General features: G+C 41.9%; 1 long non-coding RNA gene across 1 annotated transcript; it reads right to left on the bottom strand.

Annotated features, from left to right (window-relative positions):
- Nucleotides 1-3,335: 3,335 nt before the first annotated feature.
- LOC307211619 lies at nt 3,336-9,847 on the bottom strand. The gene is made up of 3 exons (XR_013836542.1): nt 9,167-9,847; nt 5,812-5,911; nt 3,336-4,205 (listed from the first exon to the last, which is right to left on the bottom strand). It is a non-coding gene; the product is annotated as an uncharacterized lncRNA (long non-coding RNA).
- Nucleotides 9,848-25,736: the final 15,889 nt, after the last annotated feature.

Below are 25,736 nucleotides of genomic sequence, written 5' to 3'. Positions count from 1 at the left end.
GCAGGAACCTCACATCTCGCAGTGAGGGAACCGCCAGAAGGCCCTCGGAGCTGGACCTCAGTGTCTGGGCTGAGCAATGGAGGTGGAGACACTCCTTCAGGTATCGAGGGCCAAGGCCGTTTAGGGCTTGGTCAACACCAACACTTTGAATTGTGCTCGGAAACGTACTGGGAGCCAATATAGGTCTTTCAGGATAGGTGTTATACGGTCTCGGTGGCCACTCCGTCACCAGTCTAGCTGCTGCATTCTCCAGTCTAGTATTCTTCTAGTCAATTACGACAAAAAGACCAAAGGGAAATCCACCCAGTGCTGCCAGTGTTAGGATATCTTCCGTCAAGGTCACTTCCCCACAGGGGGCTCCTAGCACAACCCAGTTATTGCTCTTCCATTGTAAGCTGCAAGCAGAAGGGAAAGTACCTTTGCATACCATCAGGACTACTGCACTTTTTCTATGTGTCTCTCCCACTGTGTCCTGTCCAGACCAGTTGGCCTGACATAGCAGCTGTGGGTGAGGCCATTTGCACACATAACCCTTGTGGTGGGTGCCATCTTCATTTTTGCATTTTAAGGCAATTTTAAAATTATCACTAAAGCAGTGTTCCAGCTTTTATTTGGAACAAAATAGAAGTATAGTGCTATAACATCACACTGCTATTATGCTGTAACACTATACTGTACTGTGTTGTAGCTGTCATGAATTGGCAGGACAACGGGAAGGAGGAAGAGGATCCCGGTGAGGGATTGCTGGGACGGGGACACACCGGGGCAAGCAGGGGATGGGGAAAGAAGTATTCACAGGGTGGCAGAGGATAGTGAGGGGATGGGGGTCAATGCACAGCAACCAGAGCAGCAGGACCCATCACCAGAGCCAGAGGGGCTCCTGTCTCCACAAACACAGTGGGCTCTGAGGGAGCAGCAGGAGGGGCACTCTAGGAGGCTGAGGCAGGCAAGGGCCCACAGCCCAGCTCCCTAGCTGGCCAGGTGAGGCTCACCAGCTCTGGGAAAAGGTGTGATTCCTCATCAAGTGCAGGTGCTGTAGTCATGCAAAGTCCAAAAGGGAAGCAGAGCTGAGGTGCTGTGTCTGCTCAACTGCCCATGTTCATGGATATTGTTATGTAGTGAAGTTTCACCCTGGGCCAGCAGGGGGATACTGTATATAGTTTTCACTCAGGTCTGTAGATAGTTTTCACTCAGGTCCACGTCAGTTATTTTAGGCGGGAACTCTGGGCTGTTGTTGCTACAATGTTGACAGCCGGCTGCCTATAAAAGCAGGCCGGCTGAGCTGTTTGCAGTCAGTTCTATTCCAGCTTACAAAATAAAGAGCTACTTGGAGAAATCGCTGTGTCGTCTGCTATGTCAACCCACAACTTAACAGATATTGACTTGGATGCTCCTGACCCTGTGCTTTGGGTTTGCCTCTGAACTGTATCCTGACTGGTGGACTTCAGACTTGGCTACTTGGATTGACCCTGAATTGTATTTCCTGATCTTTGGATGTGGGACTTTGTTTGTGTGGGCTGACCCTCATGACTTTGAACTTGGCATACTGACTCGCTGCCAGGTAGGCCAAGGGTTTAGGACAATAGCTGTCTTTCAGCATGGTCATAAAATGGCACCTATTGCTAATATTATCCTGAAAGTGTGATAGGTTGTGATAGGTTCATTTTACAGTGGTACCTTGTTTTGGGTCAGGGATCCATTCCAGAGTCCTGGACGTTTGATGAAAAGGATGCTCAACAAACCACTGCTCTGTGCACACACGTGGAGCGGTTTGCGCTTCTGCGCATGCGCGAGCAGCAAACCCAGAAGTAACCCGCTCCAGTACTTCCTGGTTTGCCGCCGACGTCTGCCGAAATGGATGCTGGACAGGGCGGACTTATACAGAGGTACCACTGTATTGATGTATCACTGACCATGTATAGCACTGAAGCAGTGTTTCTCAAACAGTGGACTGGTATCCACCGGTGGTCCACTTTCAGATGGACCTCATTGCCTCTTCAATTGTCGTCTCTCCCCTTAACCCACAACATTTCGGTTGGATCAACGTGATCCCCAGCAACTGCTTGCATGCTGGGGGAAGGAGGGAAGGAAGGTCTCCTTCCTGTGTGGGGAAAGGGCCGCAGAGGAAGAAAATTAGAAAGTGAGATAAAAGGTTGTGATGGTTGGTGGTGCTCTCATGCTTTCAGAGGCCTCCAAATACCCGTTGCTGGGAATCACAAGTGTGGAGAGTGCTGTTCCTTTCAGGTCCTGCTTACGGCTTCCCATAGGTGTCTGGTTGGCCACTGTGAGAATAAAAGGTGGGACTAGATGAGTCTTTGGCCTGATCTAACGTGTTCTTAATGAAGCATAGAAACTCCAGACGAAACACCTTCTATGGAAGCACTCCAAGTGGAGCATATGCTAAATCCATCAAAGGCATAATATGAATATCAGGCCGTCGCACAGAGATGTTTCATGCTGCCTAAATTGCTTCCAAGAAATGTGCAGTTCCTCTTGTGTTACGAGAAATCCCAGGTCTTTTTGCATAAACCACTTCCAGTCCATGATGTTGAAATGTTTATGCTATTAGACTAGGGGGACCCCTTCCCAGAGCAAAAGAAAGGCCAAACCTGACTTGGCTCAGCTTGAGCAATCGCAGCTCTAAACAAGTGTATAAATACAATCTATTATTGAGGCTAAAATGCCTCCAGGAAACAATACCGTTGCCCCCCTTTGGACATGGTTCAGCCTTTGCGCTTAACTTACTTAAAACCCTTGACAGGAAAGGGACTGGACCTGTGATCCAAAGCAGTTAGTGTTGCCAGCAAAACCACCAATTGTGCAGCCAAATCTGCCTTAATGTGGCAGTTTTCTCTGCTGCAGCTCAAATTCTTGAGGCCAGCCCCTTCTGTATACACACCATACATTTAAAGCACCCTCCCAAGAATCCTTAACCTCACTGGATTATTTGAGGAGGTGATGTGCTTTAAACATGCTATGTGAGAATGCTACAGAGAAAAAGCCCAGCTCTAGCAAATACAGTGGTACCTCAGGTTACAGACGCTTCAAGTTACAGACTCCGCTAACCCAGAAATAGTACCTTGGGTTAAGAACTTTGCTTCAGGATGAGAACAGAAATCACGTGGCAGCGGCGCGGCAGCAGCGGGTGGCACCATTAGCTAAAGTGGTGCTTCAGGTTAAGAACAATTTCAGGTTAAGAACAGACCTCCAGAATGAATTAAGTTATTAACCTGAAGTACCACTGTATACTGTATTTTTACTTTGGCTCATGGCCCTCCCGCTGTAATGTCAAGAAAAATGAAATAAAGTTCATGGGTTATATGTGGCTAGCTGCCATTGAACTCGTTGGACTTACTTCTGAGTAAACAGCTTTAGGACTATGCTTCAATGCCAAAATTTCAAATTATCCTCTCTCAAGAACAATCCTCCTTAAAAATGAAGGGTTTTGGGGGTTGGGAAAGGAAGTTGAGAGGGAAAGTCAAAACCACAGTAACTTCACAAATATGCCTATAGGGTGTGTGAGACCTGGCAATGAGTGAGAAAGAGGGATCTTGGGAATGTAGTAGCTTTTAAAGGGAGGGTGTAGACAAAGTCCTGGAGGATAAAATGACTGGCCATTGTGGCCACGTATTGGAAGCAGCAAATATCCATATACCTATTGCTGGGAATTGCAAGGTGAGAGACTGCTTGTGTCCTGTGTCCAGGCTTCCTATAGGCACCTGGTCAGCTACTGTGAAAACAGGATGCTAGACCACATGGGCAAAGCTCGTCTCATGATCTGAACGCCCATGTATTCAAGTAAGCTGCTTAAACGTTGCCACCACCCAAACACTTTCCTTTGGCTTAGCAAGACCTTACGAAGCCAGTTCTGATCCTGAAGGTCCTGTTCCTTCCTTCTCCAAATATACTGGGACATTTACAACAGGATTTAGAGTCCCACAGTTAGCAGTGACCCCATCTACTATCTTTAAATGGCATCCAGGAAACATGGGCTATAGATATTGACTTTGGCTGGCTTCTCACCACAGCCTTAGTAGTGGTGTGATAAAAGTAATCTGACACGTGAATTTCTCTTATATAAAGACAATCACCACTATACTTACAATGCAGGCAACTGATACGGCAGGCGGAGGAGGCAGGTTGAAAGGTATTACAGTCCTTCGGGTACATGGACAATTCAGACAAACAGATTCCTATCCAGACCCCTGTAACCAGAATATAAACCCATTCCAATATAAAATAAGATTTGAGCCTTTATCTGTCAAAACTGCCATCCCTTGTACAGTGGTACCTCAGGTTAAGTCCTTAATTCATTCCGGAGGACCGTTCTTAACCTGAAACTGTTCTTAACCTGAAGCACCACTTTAGCTAATGGGGCCTCCTGCTGCCGCCACGCTGCAAGAGCACGATTTCTGTCCTCATTCTGAAGCAAAGTTCTTAACCTGAAGCACTATTTCTGGGCTAGCGGAGTCTGTAACCTGAAGCGTATGTAACCTGAGGTACCACTGTACACTCATTCTGCAATCTTGTCTATTTCTGCTAGCTCAAGATATTGGATCAACCATTCAGAGACAGCAGGGAGCTTCATAGCCCTGTACCATTTTTGCCGCTACCATCAAATTCCCTATCAACAATTTCCCCAAATCAGGGATGTGAGGCATCTAATCATAAGCCTGCATTTTTATCAAGCTTATATTTTTTGATCAAGGTTGTATCTTAAAAATGAGTTCAAATTCACAAATGATTCATGCCAGGCAGAAACTAGGCTGGCTAAGATATTGGCAGATGTTCATCCTCTTCCGCCAGAGAGGCCCTCTGGTTTATTGCGGTCATAAAAGGCTGAGCGAGGTCACCGACCTTGCATATTGCAGAGTACAATTAAGCTACAATTAAGTTGGTAAATAGTAAGAATTATTGTGCCTCCCATTAGAGACTTGAGCCACATTTTCCTAAGGGCAAGAGCTAATGGAAATAGGGAAAGAAAGTGTTTTTAAGTTTTTTCTTACTTTGAAAACGTCTTTGCTTATAAAAAAATATATATATTATGTATTAAAAATATATTGGCTTAAATGTAATTATGCAAAGGAATTAGAAGCTAAGAAATGTTAAATCCTTATGCTAGATTCCTATTTCATATAGTTGGAAGAGATCACAGGGGCCATCAGCCACCAGCCTAGCCCCCCCTTGCCAAGCACCATCGGAGCACTCTAGACAGATGGTTGTCAGGTTTTTGTTTAAAGGAACCTCCAATAAAGGAGATCTTTCATTGATGATGCGTACAAAAGATCTTTGATACCTGTTTAAAATAGAATTAGCCACCATCTGTTTTAGCCATCTGCTCTATTTTAGAATTAAGGGGGCAAAGGTGATTTGGTAATTAAGGTGCCTTGTAGAGGTTAATGGCTACTTGTTTGCCAATTATAAATATGGCTTTTATTTCCCATAAAAGGGCAAAAGGAAATGGGTGTATCTTTTGTGATTGGTTCTAGCAAACAGCCAATAGGAATTTCAACCAGGCTGATTGGATAGAGGCAGCCACAGGAGGAGCAAGGGGGCTGGATTAAGGAAATATAAGTGCTGGCCAGAATGGCAGGAGGCCAGGCCAGAGCTTGGTAACCATATACCACTGTGCCTCATATTTATTTGTCTGACAAATAAATTATTATTTTAATTTCTCTATTGCTGCGTTGAATATTTCATTCCAGCTAAGCGTTAACCACAAGCAGGGTGCTACAGATGCCTACATGTATCACATTAAATAAGAGCATAAAAGGCTCAAAGGCAGTTCATGATACTGCAAAGGGATCATACCTGACTTAATTATGTTGTTTCCAAATGCTGAAATGATCATGTCACAGTTTGGCAAGCCTGGCTAATCATCCAATAGTGTTTAGAAATTCGAAGAGCTGCACTTTGCCTGTAAAATGATAAGCGAAAACTTCATTTCCTGGAACAACGGGTAATTGGCCATTTACCTTCATTTCACCTCTGACTTTCTGTTCTAATTACATGACTGGAGACACTAGACTAATAGGCATGATGGATTAAGAGCCACTGGTTACCATTTCTGTCTCATGGCTGAGGCCTGTAGGTACAACCTATTATTTGCACTGAGCCCTTTGTTTCCGCCTCGCCATGCTGTATGCCTGTTTGAAATGGGAGAAGCAGACCAGAGACTGTGTAGAATTCGGGGGGGGGGGGGGTGAATTTCAAGCCTGTGGATATTTTCTCATATACTGTAATTTCCAGAAAGGTATTGGAAACAAAACTGCCAATATCATAGCACTACTATATTACCTATGGCGCAACTGCATTTGGAATACTGTGCTCTGGTCACCTCACTTCCAAAAGGATATTGTAGAACTGGAAAAGATTTAGCAAAGGCTGGAGCAGAGGCGTAGGAAAGTCAGGTGGTACCTGGTGCGGAAAATTTCTTGTCACTGCTGGAGAAACTTTCCTATGAGAAAATGTTACATTTCTGGCTTTATAATTTGAGGGGAGGGAGATAGCATGTAAGATGGGACACGACAGAGGTCTTTTTCTCCCTCTGTCATAATTCTAGAACCCAGGACCATCCAATGAAGCTGAATGCTTTGAAATTCAGGACAGCGAGTAGTACTTCTTCACACAGCATACAGTTAAACTATGGAACTCACTACCACAAGAGGCCACAATACCCTCTGCTGCTAGACAATATCCATTATGTAGGGATGGTGTGATGGAATAGTTATAATGAAGTGGGGCTTGAAGGAGTGTTACACATAAAGGGGTAATATTTGGTTGAGCACTGTATTTTTTGTTGTTGTGTGGAAGCTCTGGTTTCCTTTGGAGAATTCCTGCAGTTACCTAGGATGTCCACTAGATGGTGGGTTGGATAAGAGCAGTTTATGATGGTATATACAGATCTCTCTCTCTGTTTTACTCCTTCATGTCTGAAGGATGGATATGAATGCTAAGTGCTTACTGTGATCAGACTAGAACTCTGCAACCAGGACTGGCTAAACAACACAGCGTCCAGTCCTGCTCCCTTTCACATCGCACATACTTTTTTAACTCCTGTGCTGACGTCCCTAATGTGTCTTTTGCAGTCTCTACAAACAGAGACCCTATTTCTTCTTTCGACCCTGATAACACAATTAGCTAAGGCACCAACATTTTCAGCTTTGTTAAAACATGAATTTCATTCCACGGCACCTAAATATATTCCTGTGGTGTCCACTCCTCTCTACTCCAGAGCGGTGGACTCGTAATCTGGTGAACTGAGTTCGATTCCCCACTCTTCCACGTGCAGCTGCTGGGTGACCTTGGGCTAGTCACACTTCTCTGAAGTCTCTCAGTCTCACTCACCTCACAGAGTGTTTGTTGTGAGGGAGGAAGGGAAAAGGAGATTGTTAGCCACTTTGAGACTCCTTAAAGGGTAGTGAAAGGCGGGATATCAAGTCCAAACTCCTCCTCCTCCTCCTCCTCCTCCTCTTCTTCTTCTTCTTCTTCTTCTTCTTCTTCTTCTTCTTTTCAGAAGGCTGTTTAACAACAAAATCAAGGAGGTAAGAATACATAAAATCCATAAAGTAGCACTCTATGTGCTGGCAGCTAAGAAGATCAGGAGGAAGGAACTAGATAAAATAGCAGTCACCTGCAAAGGGGATTCAGATATTTAATTTGGCACATCTTACCTGAAATCTTTTGCTATTCTATTCTATTTAATGCAACAAATAATTTTAGAAGCCTTGGCCATGGTTTTATTGTATGTGTGGTGCCCGATGATTTTTATGGTTATTGTTGTTGTTTATGTTGTCCTTCTGAACGATGCCATGGCCTATGGCTAGTGCAATAAAAGTTTAATTGGAAAACATAAAATCCATAAAATAACAGTCAATTAAGAATGCACAGAAACAAATCACTGAATGCTGATGCATCTTCTTGTCCAGCTGCTTGAAGCTTTAAACAAATGAGGCCAGACACATCTCTTAAATTTTTTTTTTAAATGTTAGATTTTACATTTTAGTATTCAACACATTTATCATATAAACAAAGAAGATAGAAATTAAAACAAAACTCCCCCCACCCCTTGACGTCCCTCAACTTCCCCTCCTGGTTCTTTGACAATTTATTACTTCTGCTTAAGGCCGGGCATATCTCCACAGGGAGAGATTTCTGCACGCAAGCACCCACCTCTGACTGAAATAGCTTTGTCCCAGGCCCTCACTCAAGGGCCACTAGGAGGAGCTCATCTGATGACGTTAAAGCATAGGCAGGTTGATATGAGACATGAAGTTGCAGGTATTTGGGTCCAAGCTGTTTATGGCTTTAAGCATCAGAGTAAGCACCTTGCATTGGTGCTTTCATTTGCAATAGCATAGATTGTATTAGTTTAGGTTTCATATATATGGTCATAACAGTCTCCCTCGGGAGCTTGTGGGCTCTCCTTGGAGGTTTCTAAATAGAGGTTGGATGGCCATCTGTCATGAATGCTATAATCAGAATGATAATGATGATGATGATGTTGCCGTTGATGATGAGGATGATAATAATAATAATAATAATAATAATAATAATAATAATTTATTATTTATATCCCGTCCATCTGGCTGGGTTTCCCCAGCCACTCTGGGAGGCTTCCAACAGAACATCAAAAACAGAATAGAACTTCAAACATTAAAAATTTCCCTAAACAGGGCTGCCTTCAGATGTCTTCTAAAAGTCAGATAGTTGTTTATTTCCTTGACATCTGATGGGAGGGCGTTCCACAGGGCGGGCGCCACTATCGAGAAGGCCCTCTGCCTGGTTCCCTGTAACCTCACATCTCGCAGTGAGGGAATCGTCAGAAGGCCCTCGGAGCTGAACGGTGGGGGTAGAGACGCTCCTTCAGGTATACTTTAGTTGAGACACCTGCATTGCAGGGGGTTGGACTAGATGACCCTGGGGGTTTCTTCCAGCTCTACAATTCTGTGATTCTATACATGCATCATTTTATTTGTATACCAACTTTCCCTTGTTCAAACCATGCTCAAGGCGCCTTGCAATGTGAAAAAAAATTATCATTACAAACATAACCAAAAGTAGCCATAAACAATAAATAAAACATAAAAAAGGACACAACCAAATTAATTTAAATGCAAATCGTAAGAAATTTTCAACCAAATTTTTTTTATATCAATAACAGCACACACCCCTGAACAAAGCCCCCCAAACAATACCGAGCCCAAGAGTCTGTTTGGCAGCCTCAGTTTTTGTAGCTGGACTCAGTCAGGGGCCCTGCCCTTCCAGGCCATGTGGAAAAAGGCTTGCAAGGCCGGGAGCAGGACTTCCAGGACTCACAGAAAAGATGGTCATAGTTTCAGTCAAGCATGAAACTTTATCTTTGCAGTTGTTGTTCTTTAGCATTCCCTTCTTGATTAGGCAGTTCTCCAAGCACTTCACATAAAGCAGTATTTATTACACACTAGTGATTCCTTTAGAATAGATCTCCACCCCCCACTGCCACCGCCAATATTTTTGAGAATTAAATTCAGCTTTCTGTTCATCCTCCAGCTAAAATCAGGATGAACAGCTGCACTCTCAGCCCTTACCTCCGCCCCTTTTCAGATTTTGAAAGGGGAATTGATTTCTTGGCAGTCATGAAAGAGCAAGTCTTTCATCACCCAGAGTGACTTTTCCATTGCTTCCTAAAAAATTTATTGCTTTGCACATAGCAATTGCCTGTATTTCTTGCCAGTATGGATGAGTCTTTTGGTTCAGCCTCAGAACCCTAAAAATCTTACATTTCACTGGCATGCATTAAAAAGCATGATTTCTTTCCTCACCATCGTTAATTTGTGCTTTTTAGCCTTAGCCACCATCCAGTAGCCCATGTCTTTATTTTTTTTATTATTATTAAAATTTTTATTACATTTTCAGTTTACAGAAAAGAAAAAGAAGGACAAACCAGAAAAAAGAAAAAAAGAAAAACAATCCAACTTTCAAAATACATTTTTAGGTTACTAACTGGACTTCCCCACATCTCCCTCACCCTGCGTTCTTTACAATAAACATATCAGCAAATTATTACCTTGTTTCGTATCTTATTTATATCTTTCAGAGTGTTTTACTTCTAAATTTAAAGTACCTTTTGTCAAATATTTATACCTTAAGATAATACATAAAATAACTTTAAATTTCAACTTTTTCTTACTTATAACTTAACTTTCTATTTTCCTAATCTAATTGCAGGAGCTAAAATTTCCAAGTCATGCAGATTCTTAACATTCATACAACTTATAATGTTTTTGTAAATAGTCCTTAAATTTCTTCCAGTCCTCTTCCATTGTCTCTTCTCCCAGATCTCTGATTCTGCCAGTCATTTCAGCCAGTTCCATATAGTCCATCAACTGCGTCTGCCACTCTTCCAGCGTGGGAAGGTCTTGTATCTTCCAATATTTTGCACTGAGTATTCTTGCTGCTGTAGTTGCATACATAAAAAAAGTTCTATCCTTCTTTAACACCTTTTGGTCCACAATGCCCAGGAGGAAGGCCTCTGGTTTCTTAGGGAAGGTGTATCTAAACACCTTTTTTAACTCATTATAGATCATTTCCCAGAAGGCCTTCACTTTTGGACAAGTCCACCAAAGATGAAAGAATGTCCCTTCAGCCTCCTTACATTTCCAACATTTATTATCCGACCGATGATATATTTTTGCAAGTTTGACTGGGGTCATGTACCACCTATATATCATTTTCATAATATTTTCCTTCAGGGCATTACATGCCGTGAATTTCATTCCAGTGGTCCATAACCTTTCCCAGTCTTCTAACATAATGTTGTACCCAATATCCTGAGCCCATTTTATCATGGCTGATTTGACTATCTCATCCTGGGTGTTCCATTTAAGCCGCAAGTTATACATTCTCGAAAGCGCCTTGGTCTTAGGTTCTAACAGTTCTGTCTCTAATTTCGATTTTTCCACCTGGAATCCTATTTTTTTGTCTGACTTAAAAACCTCTTGAATTTGAGCATAATGAAACCAGTCTTGCACCCTATTCTTTAATTTTTCAAAGCTCTGCAGCCTCCAATTATCTCCAATTTTTTCTATTATTTCCCAGTATTTCGGCCATCCGGCCTCCATATTGGGTTTTTTTCGAACCTTGGCCTCCGCTGGTGATAACCACCTCGGGGTCTTACCTTCCAATAAGTCTTTGTATTTTGTCCAGACCATAAATATAGCTTTCCTGACAATATGGTTTTTAAACATTTTATGAACCTTTACCTTATCGTACCACAAATATGCATGCCATCCAAAAACATTATTATACCCTTCCAGATCTAGGACGTCAGTGTTCTCAAGGAGTAACCAATCTTTCATCCAGCAGAAAGCCACAGCTTCATAATATAACCTTAAATCTGGCAGGGCAAACCCCCCTCTCTCTTTTGCATCCGTTAATATTTTAAATTTTATTCGGGGCTTTTTGCCCTGCCAGACAAACCTAGAAATATCTTTCTGCCACTTCCCAAAACACTCCACTCTGTCCACGATCTGTAGGGTCTGAAACAAAAATAACATCTTCGGCAATACATTCATCTTTATAGCTGCAATTCGACCCAACAAGGAAAGTTTCAATCTTAGATTTAGATTTAGATAAATTTATTGTCATTGTCCGTATATATCTTGACCAGATCTCTAAATCTTTCTTAATTTCTGACCAGCATTTTTCATAAAGGTAAAGGTAAAGGTACCCCTGCCCGTACGGGCCAGTCTTGACAGACTCTGGGGTTGTGCGCCCATCTCACTTAAGAGGCCAGGGGCCAGCGCTGTCCGGAGACACTTCCGGGTCACGTGGCCAGCGTGACATCGCTGCTCTGGCGAGCCAGAGCCGCACACGGAAACGCCGTTTACCTTCCCGCTGGTAAGCGGTCCCTATTTATCTACTTGCACCCGGAGGTGCTTTCGAACTGCTAGGTTGGCAGGCGCTGGGACCGAGCAGCGGGAGCGCACCCCGCCGCAGGGATTCGAACCGCCGACCTTTCGATCGGCAAGCCCTAGGCGCTGAGGCTTTAACCCACAGCGCCACCTGCGTCTTAATTTCTGACCAGCATTTTTCATAATTATCTTTAAATAGATTCAAATTTTTGGCAGACAAGTTTACCCCTAGGTATTTTACCTTTTTAACAACATTTAACTCTGTCTCTTTCTGAAACCCATCTATTTCCAAAGGTGTCAGATTTTTCTCCAAAACCTTGGTTTTTTGCTTGTTCAGTTTGAACCCCGCTACCCGACCAAATTCATAAATTAATTCTAACACTCTCTTCGTACTAGATTCAGGCTCCTGTAGTGTTAAAACCAAATCATCTGCAAAAGCTTTCAATTTAAATTGTTTCACTCCGACCTGTATTCCTTGTACCAACCGGTCTTCCCTAATCATGTTCAAAAGCACCTCCAGAACAGAAATAAATAACAGAGGGGATAGGGGGCAACCTTGTCGTGTTCCTTTTTCAATTTTAAATTCTTCTGTCACCACATTGTTTACTATCAGTTTAGCTTTCTGCTCTGAATAAATTGCCTCTATTCCATTTTCAAACCCCCGTCCCACTCCCATCCCTTCCAAATTTTTCTTCATAAACCTCCAAGAAATGTTATCAAAGGCCTTCTCCGCATCAACAAAAATTAACACTGATTTTGTATTAATGTTGGTTTGCAAAAGTTCCAAAATATCAATAATATTCCTAGTATTATCAGACAAATGTCTTCCTGGGAGAAAGCCTGCCTGGTCCTTGTGAATTACTTCATTTAATACTTTTTTAAATCTACTTGCCAAAATATCTGCAAAAATTTTGTAATCCACATTTAGGAGTGAGATGGGACGGTAGTTCTTAAGTTGAGTCTTTTCAGTTTCCACTTTAGGGATCAATGTGATGAAGGCTTCTTTCCACGATTCCGGTGCCTTCTTCCCCTCCAAAATCTGATTGCATACCTCCATTAATGGTTGTATCAAATAATCTTTCAATATCTTATAATACTTGGAGGTAAGCCCATCCGGACCTGGAGATTTGCCTAGTTGCATATTCTGGATGGCACCCTCTATTTCTTGTTGTGTTATGTTATGATTCAGGATTGTTCTCTTTTCCTGGGCAAGTTTTGGTAAACCATTTGTTTTCATAAATTGGTCTATCTCCTTCTCCTCTTGTGGCCCTTGAGTATAGAGCTTTTTGAAATATCTCTGGAAACACTTCCTAATTTCTTCGGGTTTCTGGATATCTTTCCCTTCAATCTCTAGATTGGTGACTGTATTCAATTTTTGTCTCTTTTTCAATTGCCATGCTAATAGTTTCCCACACTTGTTAGCTGATTCAAATGATCTTTGTTTCATTTGTTTAATTTTCCACTCAACTTCTTGATTTATCAATTTCGCGTACTGTGCTTGGTAAAATTTAATTTCTCTCAAGATCTCCTTCGATTTTGGCTTAGATCTCAACTTTTTCTCTCCATCTCTTATCTTCTCTAAAATCTTATCTTTTTTCCCATTCCAGATTCTTTTCTTTATCGTGTTCTGTTGTATCAGAAACCCTCTCATAACTGCTTTGCTTGCATCCCAGATTGTTCTCCTTTCCACCGTAGTATTCAAATCTATTTCAAAATAATCTTTCAAGGTTTTGGGGGCCTTCTTCACAATCTCCTGATCTCTTAATAGGGTGTCATTCATTTTCCATCTAAAGGAGCCGATTGGAGTAAGTCTTAATTCCATTTTCATAGCGTTATGGTCGGAGCAAGTTTTTGGGCAGATTTCCACTTTTCTAATCATAGGTGCCAGCCTTCTAGTTGTCCATATTTGGTCTATTCTTGTCCATGACAGATGAGCCTCAGAAAAGAAAGTTCCTTCTCTACCTAAGGGATTCTTAGTCCTCCAAATATCGATTAAGTCCATATTGTCAGTTAGTTCAAAAAAAGTTTTGGGTAGTCTGCCATCTTTTGTTAGACTTAGGTCTTGTGACTTATCCATATTTGTAGAGACCACTCCGTTCATATCTCCCATCATAATGATGTTGGTGTAGTCCAAATAGTCCAGGATTGTCTCATGCAGTTTCCTATAAAATTCTGATTTCCCCTCGTTCGGTGCATAAATTCCTAATAGCAAAAATTTTTCTCCTTGGGCCTGTATTTCAATAGCCAAAACTCTTCCTTGCTCATCTTTGAATAAAAATTTTGGTGACAGGCTCTCCTTTGCATAAATCACCACTCCTCTTTTCTTTACTTTATCCGATGAGATGAATTCTTGGCCTAATCTTTTATTAATCAAAACTTTTCTATGGAGCCTGGTCACATGTGTTTCCTGCAAGCAGATGATGTCCAATTGTTCTTTTTTCAATATATGAAAAATTCTTCTTCTTTTCTCTGGGGAATTTCCGCCATTTATATTCCAACTAAGAAGCTGCAGAGACATCCTGGGTCAATCTATTGGTCCTGTGGTGACGTCCCTTTCTTTTGGTCCTCTGGTCCCGAGGGTGTAGGTGCCAGTATAGGTGTAAGCGGTGGCGGTGGCCAGGCTCCTGTTGTCCCTTTCTGTAGATCCTCTTCGTGGTCGTTCAAGAACTTTTGTTGGTCTTCTGCTGTTCTAATTTTAACTTTCTTTCCTTTGAAATTAAAAGATAGTCCTTGAGGAAACTCCCACCTATAAGGAATTGAGTTGCCTCTCAGTAATTTTGCAAGTTCTATATACGTCGCTCTAAGATCCAAAAGCTGTTTTGGTATGTCTCTGTAAATTTCAGCTCTGTTGCCGTGGATGTCAAGTGATTTTCCAAAATGAAGGCCTAATATTTTATCTCTCTCTTGCTTAGATCTTAAAATGATCAAACAGTCTCTGGGTTTATCCCTCCTCGTCACTCTTCCCAATCTTAAAGCAGTCACAATTTTAAAATCCTTATCCTCTTCAATACCCCAGAACTTTGAAAATTCTAATGTCAGATAACCAATCAGATCTTCCTGTTCAAGTTCTGGAATAGCTCTAAGTCTAAGATTGCTTTCCCGATTTCTCAGTTCAGTCATCGACCAGTAGGCCTGCTGTTCACTAATCTGTTTATGCAACGGCTTCACCTCCACCTTTAATGCCTCAACTTTCAAGTTGGCTTCCTCTGCTTTTTGTTTGGCTTCCTCAGCCAGTTTGTGATTCTCTGCTGTTGCTTCTTGAAGATTCCCAATTGCTTGTGTGTGTTGAGCCACCTGGTCAGTCAATTTATTTACTGAGGATGTGGCTTGATCAATTTTAGTCGAATGTTCGTCCGCCTTTTTATTTAGAATTGCCAGTTGTTCTAGGATCTGATTTAAAACTTTTTCAGATCCTCCTGAAGCCATATCCCCTGTAGATGTCTGCTCAACAGCCCCTTTTTGTATTTCTAGAACAGCTGGGACAGATGATCTACGTGGTTGGGAAGTCAAAGTTGTTTGTACCAATTGTTTTGCCTTTATTTTAGCCAGCCTTGTTTTCCCTGCGTCACTCATTCCAATCCCGTCTGTGTATCAAGGTCAGACTGTATGTGTTCCCATGAGAGAGACAGTTCCAAAGTATAAACAACCAGGCAGCAGAGAATCAAAACAAAATATAGTTCCCAGAGAATTATAAATCCAAAGTCCTCTAGGGGGAGTAATAAAGTTCAACCGAAAGAAAGAGGTTTTTCCTTCTTTACAGTCCCAATAATCCAAAGAAGAAACAACTGAAGTTCTAAAAGGTCTTTTAGTTTCTTTTTAGCATTAAGCTTTTCCCAACTTAATACAAAGTCTCAGAGAGGGTGCAAGAAACAGTTTCCCTATTTCTTCTATGGTGTAACGTTTACATGCAACACTTTCAACCTTAAAAACAATATCAGCAGTTTGGCAGTTTGACAGTTCTTCTTTACCCTGGCAGCCCACGGATTTGGTTTCTTCAATTATTTATAAATCCCAAAGGAAGAAGGAAGACCCAGTCAGAAAATCAGCATAGATACTCCGAAATTGTCTCTTTTAATCCCTGCCAAAAGTTCAATAGTCTGCACGATAATCCAATCTTTTTTATAGTTCTTTCAAAGCGCTTCCCGATTGTCAAACTTTGCTTTGATCTCTTTAGCACGGTCGGGAAACGGACTTCCTGGTTACGTTTCCCGTTTTCAGCCAAATTAAATACTTTAGTCCCGATAATTTTTAAGTCCCCTTACTCACGGGTTGTAGTTGCAAATCTGATGTTCCAAGAAGAAAGGTCGGCGCTCATCAGCAGCAGCCGCGCGGCTTTGCTTCCCGCAGAAAGAGCGATGAACTCACAGCGCCGCTCCCCCTTTCACGTTCCGGAGCCCCTTACGGGGTTCCTTCTCCATTTCTGGGGGGGCTTCTGGCGCCCGCCGAGTCCCACGGCCACGAGCTCACTCTGCCCGTGGTTTTTCTTGATGGGTCGCCGCTATGCCGCAGCGAACGACCCTTTTCTGCGGAGCCCCTCTTCAGAGCACGAAGAGGACCGCCATTGCTGTTTCGCACCGCCTCCGGAAGTCAGTAGCCCATGTCTTTAAAATCTCCTCGGCCTTCAATTGCTTAATCACAAGGCGATGGAGGAGTCTTAGTTACAGATAGAGTAACTAAGGAGTCTTAGTTACTCTATAACAGAGGAGTCTTAGGTTATAGTTTCAAGACAACTTTTAGAAGGTAGAACAAGCATTGCTAATGTGGCATCCCTGGGCACCTGCAAAGTCCTTCCCTTGTGCTCAGCAGACTCTTCTCCCCTCACTGAAATTAAGCTTTTGTAGCCAAAAGGATAGGTTGTAGTTTATATGCTTGGTTGTGGTCTCTTTTGTTTTGCAAATGTGCCCTTGGGTCCCCAAAGGCTGGTGACCCATGATGCAGCTGTTCCTTGCATGTACTGAAAATATTTATGTTGGAGTCTTGTAAAGTATTATTGTTTTTCCTTCCTGAAGGAAAGGAATAACAGCAGTGGTTCATGCTTGTGGTAGATAGAGTCCATTCCTGAGAGTCTTATTTCAGCATTTAGTTTTAAAACAATAGTTTCTCCACCCGGCAATCGCACACAGGGATGTTCTTGGAGAGCAGCAGAGCAAATGAAGAAATGTGCTCTGCTTTCACAATATCCCCATCCTCAGGCCAGCTCTCAGCGGATAGGTTAGCCAGCCAATGTGAAGGCATGTATTTGACCCTTGTGGCTAGTGACTGCTTAGTTACATAAATATGTTGCATCTATCTTTGGAACCAGGAGTTCTGTGAGTTAAGAGCTTCCTTACGCAACACTAATGTGAAAAGTGTGTGGTGTTGGAAGACAATAGCCCTCCAGCTTTTCGTGTTATTCTCAAACTGGAGTGTTCTCTCTCAGTCCCATTACTGAGGGATTTTCTCTGTCTGTGATATGTCATTAATTCATTAATTCCAATAGCTTGTCCTGTTCTAGCTTCTGAAGCAAGACCTGTTAGTAAACGGATTATAAAAGTGTGTTCTATTAAACATCAAAATTTCACAGTAAATCTCATTATGCTCATTATAGCATATTGGTTGCTCAGAATTGTTGATCAGTGTTTGTTCTCTGGATAGGTAGTTAGGGGAAGGATCACAGGCATTTTCAGCCCACAGGTGTGTATTTGCATGCACGTTGTTCACCAGAGTAAGGAATGATCTGATACTTGCGCATCTCTGATGCACTTGCAATATTAGAAATACTATGGGGTTGGTAAAGCTATGAACTATAGCCCTCTCCCTTCATTCAACTTTGCATCTGTAGACCAACCGCACATCTATGATTTGGGGGTGGGATTCAAAAGTAGTAAACAAGGAAACTCTGACATCAAGGCCACCTCCCCTCAACACATGCACACAAGGCCTTTTCAGGAAATGAGATGATCACTCCACTGTGGTTGGATTAAGGAAAGTGTTGGCAAAGGGCTAAAAGTAAAATTAATGGGAGTTTTGAGAAATTAAAGCCCAAGGTGCGAGATTGGCTTCATTATTACCAAATAATGGAAACCTTTAAACAAGACAGGAAAATTGGCTTCCAGGTGGAGAAATCGAAATTGGAAACAGAACTGTTAGAACCCAATACTAAGAATGTATCAAGAATGTACAATTTGTTGCTGAAGTGGAATACAATAGATGAGACAGTTAAATCAGCCATGATTAAATGGGCACAGGACATTGGTCATGACATTATGTTTGTTGACTGGGAACAGTTATGGACCACCGGTATTAAATTCACGGCATGTAATGCCCTAAGAGAAAATATTATGAAAATGATTTACAGGTGGTACATGACCCCAGTCAAACTTGCGAAGATTTATCATCTGCCCAATAATAAATGTTGGAAATGTAATGAGACTGAAGGCACCTTCTTTCACCTTTGGTGGACCTGCCCAAAGATTAAAGCCTTTTGGGAAATGATTTATAATGAAATTAAGAAGGTACTTAAATGTACTTTTCACAAGAAACCAGAGGCATTTCTCTTGGGCATGGTGGGCCAATTGGTGTCAAGGAAGGATAGGACTTTTTTCATGTACGCCACTACAGCAGCAAGGATCCTTCTAGCAAAGTATTGGAAGACACAAGAACTCCCCACACTGGAAGAATGGCAGACGAAAGTGATTGACTTTATGGGATTGGCAGAAATGACTGGCAGAATCCGTGACCAAGAGAAAGAGACGGTGGAGGAAGACTGGAAGAAGTTCAAAGCTTATCTTAAGAACTGTTACAATATTGATGAGTGCTAAAATGTCAAGGGAAAGGAAGATGCAGAATTACAGCTGAAAATGTTTGATGACTTAAGGTGAAATTGAGAAAGATAACAAATTTAAATTTAATTGGCTAAAAGGGTTGCTGAAAAATTGTAAAATAAGGATGCAAAAAGGGTGAGGTATGGGGAAGTCCGAGAAAGGAGGCTTATGAAAATGAGGTTAAGAACTTATATTTGTGTGTTTGTTTGTATTTGTTGACGTTTTTATGTTGTTGTTGTTGTTTTGTTTTAAAATTGGAAAACTAATAAAAATTATTATAAAAAAATAAATAAAATAAAATAAAAGTAAAATTAATGGGGATTTTGTTTTCTGCAAAGTCCTATTGTTCCATATATATTTTTTACAAAATGCTTTAACAGACTTCTGACTTGGGCAGACTTTTCTTATAAAATGCCATGGGAGTTGGAAAATGAACTAACTCATTATTTCTAAAGCAGATGCACTCAGCTTCCCTTCAAAAAAGGCTTTAATGAAATGTTGACAATGGCCACCTTTGGCAGCACTGTCTGTCTAATTAATAACATGCGCAGCTAAGCAGAAACCTCTGAAAAATGCATATCTGAGTTGGAAAACCATCTTTTGCTCAGTCCCTGACAAAACAAAGCTGTGATGGAACTGCAGAACATTCCAAATCCCCTTTAATGCTGGGCTGCAATAGGGGATTTATAGATATGTGCAAAATTAGGGCTCCTTGTCACTGAGAATTCCCCAAGTTATTAGTATACATTGTTAACTGAGAATGTATACTAACTTTGAAACATAAGTACAAACAATGATTTGCCATGTTTGAATTCTAGCATTTTAATTCGATGCTTTACTTTCCATTTTTCCTACTCCCTGATTAAAGTCAGTGGAGGCTGGTCTATTAAGGGAACCAGGGCTTAGTTGTACCAAGTGAAATGTAAAGCCATTTTTTAAAAAGTGTTCCCCAGAATGTTAGAGCCACACTCTTTTCTGTTCTAAACATCATTTCAACTTGGAGAGGCATTTCTGTCAATTGGCTGCTCTCTAGCTGCTCTCTGCGCCACTCACTCCAAAAGTATTGTGAGGAAGTCCATCCCATCTGTCTCCAAACAGAAAAAACCATGTGATTGTATTTTTCTTTTTTTAAAAAAATAGTGACTGTCTGAAAACATCCACAGAATGGTAAAAAGATAATGGAAGAGAATTCCAATTCCTTAGAGAGTTTGACTCTAGGAGAAGGAGGCCTCGGAGTACTGTCGTACCTCGGTTCTTGAATGCCTTGGTACTTACCCGTTTTGGCTCCCGAACGCTGAAACCAAGGAAGTAAGTGTTCCGGTTTTTTTAACATTATTTGGACGTCTAGTGTGGCTTCCGCGGCTTCCAATTAAGTGCAGGAAGCTCCTGCAGCCAATCAGAAGCCGTGCCTTGGTTTTCGAACATTTTTGGAAGTTGAATGGACTTCCAGGATGGATTACATTCGAGAACCAAGGTACAACTATAAAGCTGACTGAGGAAGCTGCCTCAGGCGGCTGATACTGAGGTGGGGAGAGTGGCCAGAGCAGTGAGTGCCATGTGCACTGCCCTGTAACCACTACACTAGCCCACAAATGCAGTAGAAGACCTTTTCCTTTCACCTGTATTGGAATAAGATTCCATTGCCAGCGCAATTTGCTTCTGTATGTACCTTGGGAAAGGACGCCATCTTGTCCTTTGCCTCAGGTGGCAAAATATATTGAGCTAACCCCTTATTTCTTAGTCTGAGTATACCCAGGCCTTTGGACTCCCTCCACATGCCGTCTCCACCTCTAACTGGCTGCGTTCCCCGTAAGCAGCTGGCTTTAAGGAGAAAGTGTGCACTCTGAGCCTCAGAAAACCGGCCCTGGCAGGGTGAGTTTTATGGCAGTGGGTTGGACCAGTTGACCCTCAGGGAACCCTCCCAACTCTACGGTTTTTTGAGTCTATGGTTCTCTTAGGGAAAGACATGTGTCACATGACTCAGCCCCAAAAGATGCTAGTCCCAATTTTCTTCTGTGGCTTGTTGGAAGGTACGGGATTTACTTCTGAGAAGAACTGCATAGGATTACGCTGAAAAATGCTTGCAGCACTTTAAAGTCTAACAAATTAATTATGGCATAAACTTTTGTTGTACATAAGCTTTCATGGATTAGAACCCACATCATCTGGTGAAGTGGATTTCGTGTCACAAAAGCTCATGCCATAGTAATTAAGATGTTCCAAGAGGCTTTGTTGTTTTTGCTACTTCTCTGGAAAATCTTCAAAGGTCTGTTCCTTAAAAGACATTCAAGAAAATACTTATCTGATGTGGTGGACTAATGCAATTGTTTTGGAAAAGAATTAGAAATTGGTTAGTCACTGTGGTGGAGATACCGGTACATTATTAAATGCTGCTTTTATTTTTATTTTTTTGTTTTTATTGTATTGGTTTTATGTTATATGCTGCCCTGAAATCCAGAACCTAACAATGTTAGGTTCTTTAACATTAACAGCCACCTGTTTGGGTAGTATTAGTACTACTAGTAGTAGTAAAAAGGGACGCTGGTGGCGCTGTGGTCTAAACAACTGAGTCCCTTGGGCTTGCTGATCGGAAGGTCGGCAGTTCGAATCCACACGACAAGGTGAGCTCCCGTTGATCTGTCCCAGCTTCTGCCAACCTAGAAGTTTGAAAGCACACCAGTACAAGTAGATAAATAGGTACCGTTGCGGCAGGAAAGTAAATGGAGTTTACATGCATTCTGGTTTCCATCATGTTCTTCTGTTGTGCCAGAAGCAGTTTAATCATGCTGGCCACACACACCAAAGCTGTCTGTGGACAAATGCCAGCTCCCTTGGCCTGAAAGTGAGATGAGCGCTGCAACTCCATAGTCGCCTTTGACTGGACTTACCGTAATCGTCCAGGGGTCATTTACTTTTACTACTTACTACTACTACTACTACTACTACTACTACTACTAAATTTGTATACAGTAGAACCTCTGTTTTACTTCTGGGCTTTAGGTGTTTGGGAACCGAAATGTACGAGAACGGAGGCGTTTGGGAACTGAGGTTCCACTGTACTGCCTTTCATCCAAAGAACACAGGGTGGTTCAGAACATAAACGGGGTGGTTCAAAGCATATTAGGGACAGCCTAATATAGTACAGTTATCTATATTGGTTGACTACCACGGCCCACTTCTCTGCTTAAGAATATAAGCATGGTGAAGGTGGCTGTATAAGCTACACTACAATTATGATTATCAATCTTCTGTGTCAGCATAATTTAGAAAAATGTGTAAGTTCTAGAAGAGCAACTTTATAATAGACTTATAAAGAGGTGGGGAAGCCCTGTCTCTTGGAACTTGGAGTAGATCTGGACTACAGAAGCTGCTGCACATTGGCCAATGCATGAGTCACAACCATTGCTACTTCAAGGGGTTTCCAGGAACTAAATGAAGGGAATGTCAGCATTGTTGTCTTGTTGTGGTATTATGCTTTATAGTTTCTTTGCATGCATTAATAAAGAATGTGTAGCCTTCATCCATACCTGTGTTCATAGTCTTCCAATCCTAAAAGAACCTTTGACTTCTGGCAGCACCCTTTCTAATTGCATGCTATAAATTCCCCTCTCCTCACCACCCCCACCCCCAACTGCCATCTTATTTTTCCATAACAAGACTTTGTATCCAGTTTGGCTTGGGTCCAGCAAAGAGGCAAGCTACTAATGAACATGAATGCATGTAAGCAACATGTTCTCTGGGTCATTCTTCCTCCTGAGCACAACATTTTCAGGTAAAATAATCTGTGTGCTTCCCTTTTTAGGTCTGTTCTCTCAAGACCATCAAGTATTTCTGCACTATGTCTTGGCTATAAACAACTGTGTAAATATTTCCCCCCCCCGAGAATCTCATTCTGTCCTGCGTACTCTGCCTCCTTGTCCAAAGGCTCACTGACTCAGGCTGCTTCCAAAGCAACAGATTTTATCCTAATTGTGCTTCCTTTTAAATCCTTGGAGAAAAGCTGTTTCCTAAGAATTAGGACTAATGGACCCAAGTGCATCCAATTAATCTTAATTGAATCTAAAGTACTTCACATTGTTTCCACTGGTACTTTCAAGTCTCTGTATAACAATCCTTGGCTCCTCCATATACAAGATTAAACGGCATTTAGATTCCATGGGTTTAATTTGAGAGAGTGACAAAACTGTGATTTAAACCAGGAAGAATTCTCTTCAAAACTCTCCTTCAGAATAAACTTGGAGGGGGCAGTAATAATAATAATTTATTATTTATATCCCGTCCATCTGGCTGGGTTTCCCCAGCCACTCTGGGCGGCTTCCAACAGAACATCAAAAACAGAATAGAACTCCAAACATAAAAAATTTCCCTAAACAGGGCTGCCTTCAGATGTCTTCTAAAAGTCAGATAGTTGTTTATTTCCTTGACATCTGATGGGAGGGCATTCCACAGGGCAGGCGCCACTACTGAGAAGGCCCTCTGCCTGGTTCTCTGTAACCTCTGTAACCTCTGTAACCTCACTCGCTGCTCTGCTCGCAGTGAGGGAACCGCCAGAAGGCCCTCGGAGCTGGACCTCAGTGTCCAGGCAGAACGATGGGGGTGGAGACACTCCTTCAGGTATACTGGGCCGAGGCTATACTATTCTTGGTATAGTATTAGAATGGATAGTTCTGATAGTTCCGCTTGCAGGAGATTTGTGAGGTTAAAGGTTACTGTTAAACACATGTATTGGAGCTCTGAGGGAATGTGTGGGTTTTAAAAAGATTTCAAGAAATCAATCAACCTCGCACTTGGTGTTTAGTAACAATAGGCCCTAAAGAAGATGTGTGTGGTTTGTTTTCAATGTGCAGACTTAGCTGCCGTTATTATTTTCTGTCATATTAAAAGTCTTAGATGATGATGATGGTTACTTAGCACAATCATTTAGACCTCTGCTGCAGCCTGACTGAAAGATCCTAAAAGCTGTTCCCATATCTCTGAACATTTATGCTGGACTACTTTCACTGTAGGACGCGGGTGGCACTGAGGGTTAAACCACAGAGCCTAGGACTTGCCGATCAGAAGGTGAGCTCCCGTTGCTCGGTCCCTGTTCCTGCCAACCTAGCAGTTCGAAAGCACGTCAAAGTGCAAGTAGATAAATAGGTACCACTCCAGCGGGAAGGTAAACAGCGTTTCCGTGCGCTGCTCTGGTTCACCAGAAGCGGCTTAATCATGCTGGCCACATGACCGGAAGCTGTACGCCGGCTCCCTCGGCCAATAAAGTGAGATGAGCACTGCAACCCCAAAGTCGGTTATGACTGGACCTAATGGTCAGGGGTCCCTTTACCTTACCTTTACTTTTGCTGTGTACATTAGACACAGCTAGGATGACAATCACGGATGATGCCCTTAATGAGATTATACTGATGGGAAGTTTTTCTTCCTTTAGACTCAAACCCTCAGACTAATGCCCACTTACAGAATGACAAGAACAGGTAAATTGAAGTTTAGCTCAGCCACTAATCTAGGCACTTTGTGATCACAAGTCTCCTCTCTTAAGGCTGGGATTAAAACATAATGTACATGGTACTTCATGGTAATGGTGAGGTTCCTGCGCTAATTTCAATGTGCTTGTTTAATGTGGTTGATTGATATGACTCATACCAACCATGTAGATGCTGCTTGTTGATGCGCTACATGTCAAGCAATATAGGCCGGGGGGGCGGGGCGGGCTGTACTTGCATTGACAGCAGCCACTTGCTCCTGTGGTGCTGTACTCAGAGGAGGCTTCCCTACCATATTCGGACATTTAGCTCCATCCACTATCTCTGCACTTCTGTAGTGCCATGGCATGTTCATGGTAGGCCCACATTCAGCCTGACACCCGGTCTTCCTTCTTCAAACCCCTCCAAAGGGCTACTGTCAAAACACTATTACTTGTTTTGATTGGTAGCTCTTTGCAGCCTAATGGTTCACAGCCACCAGACATGTTAAACTCCCAACAAAAACAGCTTTGGAATGTGTGCAGAGCATGAGAAGATCTGTAGGTCAATAGTAGAGCATCTGCTTTGAATACAGAAGGTCCCAGATTCAGTCCTAGGCATCTCCAGCTGGGACTGAGAATATTCCCTATCTGGCCACAACAGCAGCACGAATACTCATCGCAAAGTATTGGAAGACACAAGATCTACCCACCCGGGAAGAATGGCAGATGAAGGTGATGGAGTACATGGAACTGGCTGAGATGACTGGCAGAATCCGGGACCAAGGAGAAGAGTCGGTGGAAGAAGATTGGAAAAATTCAAAGTTTATCTTCAAAAATATTGTAAAATTAAGGATTGCTAGAAAGATGTTGGGAAAAGAAAATTATGTGGTTTTAGTAGAAATGACATAAAGGATTAAGTTAAAATGAGTTGGTGAAAGAGAGAATGTAAAATTATAGTATATTAAGACAAATTATTAAGATAAATAACAAATTGAATTAGAATACAAAAATGGGAGGCGTGAGGTCAAGGAAATAAGTGAATGTAAGTAAGTGATGTACAGGTTTGACTTGTTTTTTATCTTTTTTCTTCTGTTTTATGGTTGTTGATGATTTTATATATATATATATATGTATTGTTTTTTCTTTTTTTCCTTGATTGTTATTATTTTTTTTTCCTTTTTTTCTTCTGTAATCTTTAAAATCTTGATAAAAAATTATTTTTTTTAAAAAAAGAGAATATTCCCTATCTGCAACCCTGGAGCCAGTGTAGACAATACTGAACTAGGGGAATCAATGGTCTGGTTCATTTTAAGACAGCTTCCTATATTTAATTTATTCACTTCCCACCCAGCTACAAGAAACAGGATGTAAGCAAAGAAAACAATTTCTCTGACTCTGATTTATATCATTTTCTTCCCAGGCTGCAATCTGACTCATTTCATTACCTAAGAAAGCCCTCGTGTGTTTGGCTTTTGTCAAGGTGAAACTCAAACCTTATGAGAAAATTTGGCAAAATGTGCATATGGCAGTGATGTGAGCCATGGTTGAGATGAGATTAAATTCACATCCTGTCCCAAC

This window comes from Podarcis cretensis, assembly GCF_951804945.1.
Source record: "Podarcis cretensis genome assembly, chromosome: 2".
Lineage (NCBI taxonomy): Eukaryota > Metazoa > Chordata > Lepidosauria > Squamata > Lacertidae > Podarcis > Podarcis cretensis.
This window is presented reverse-complemented; position numbering and strand designations above follow the sequence as displayed.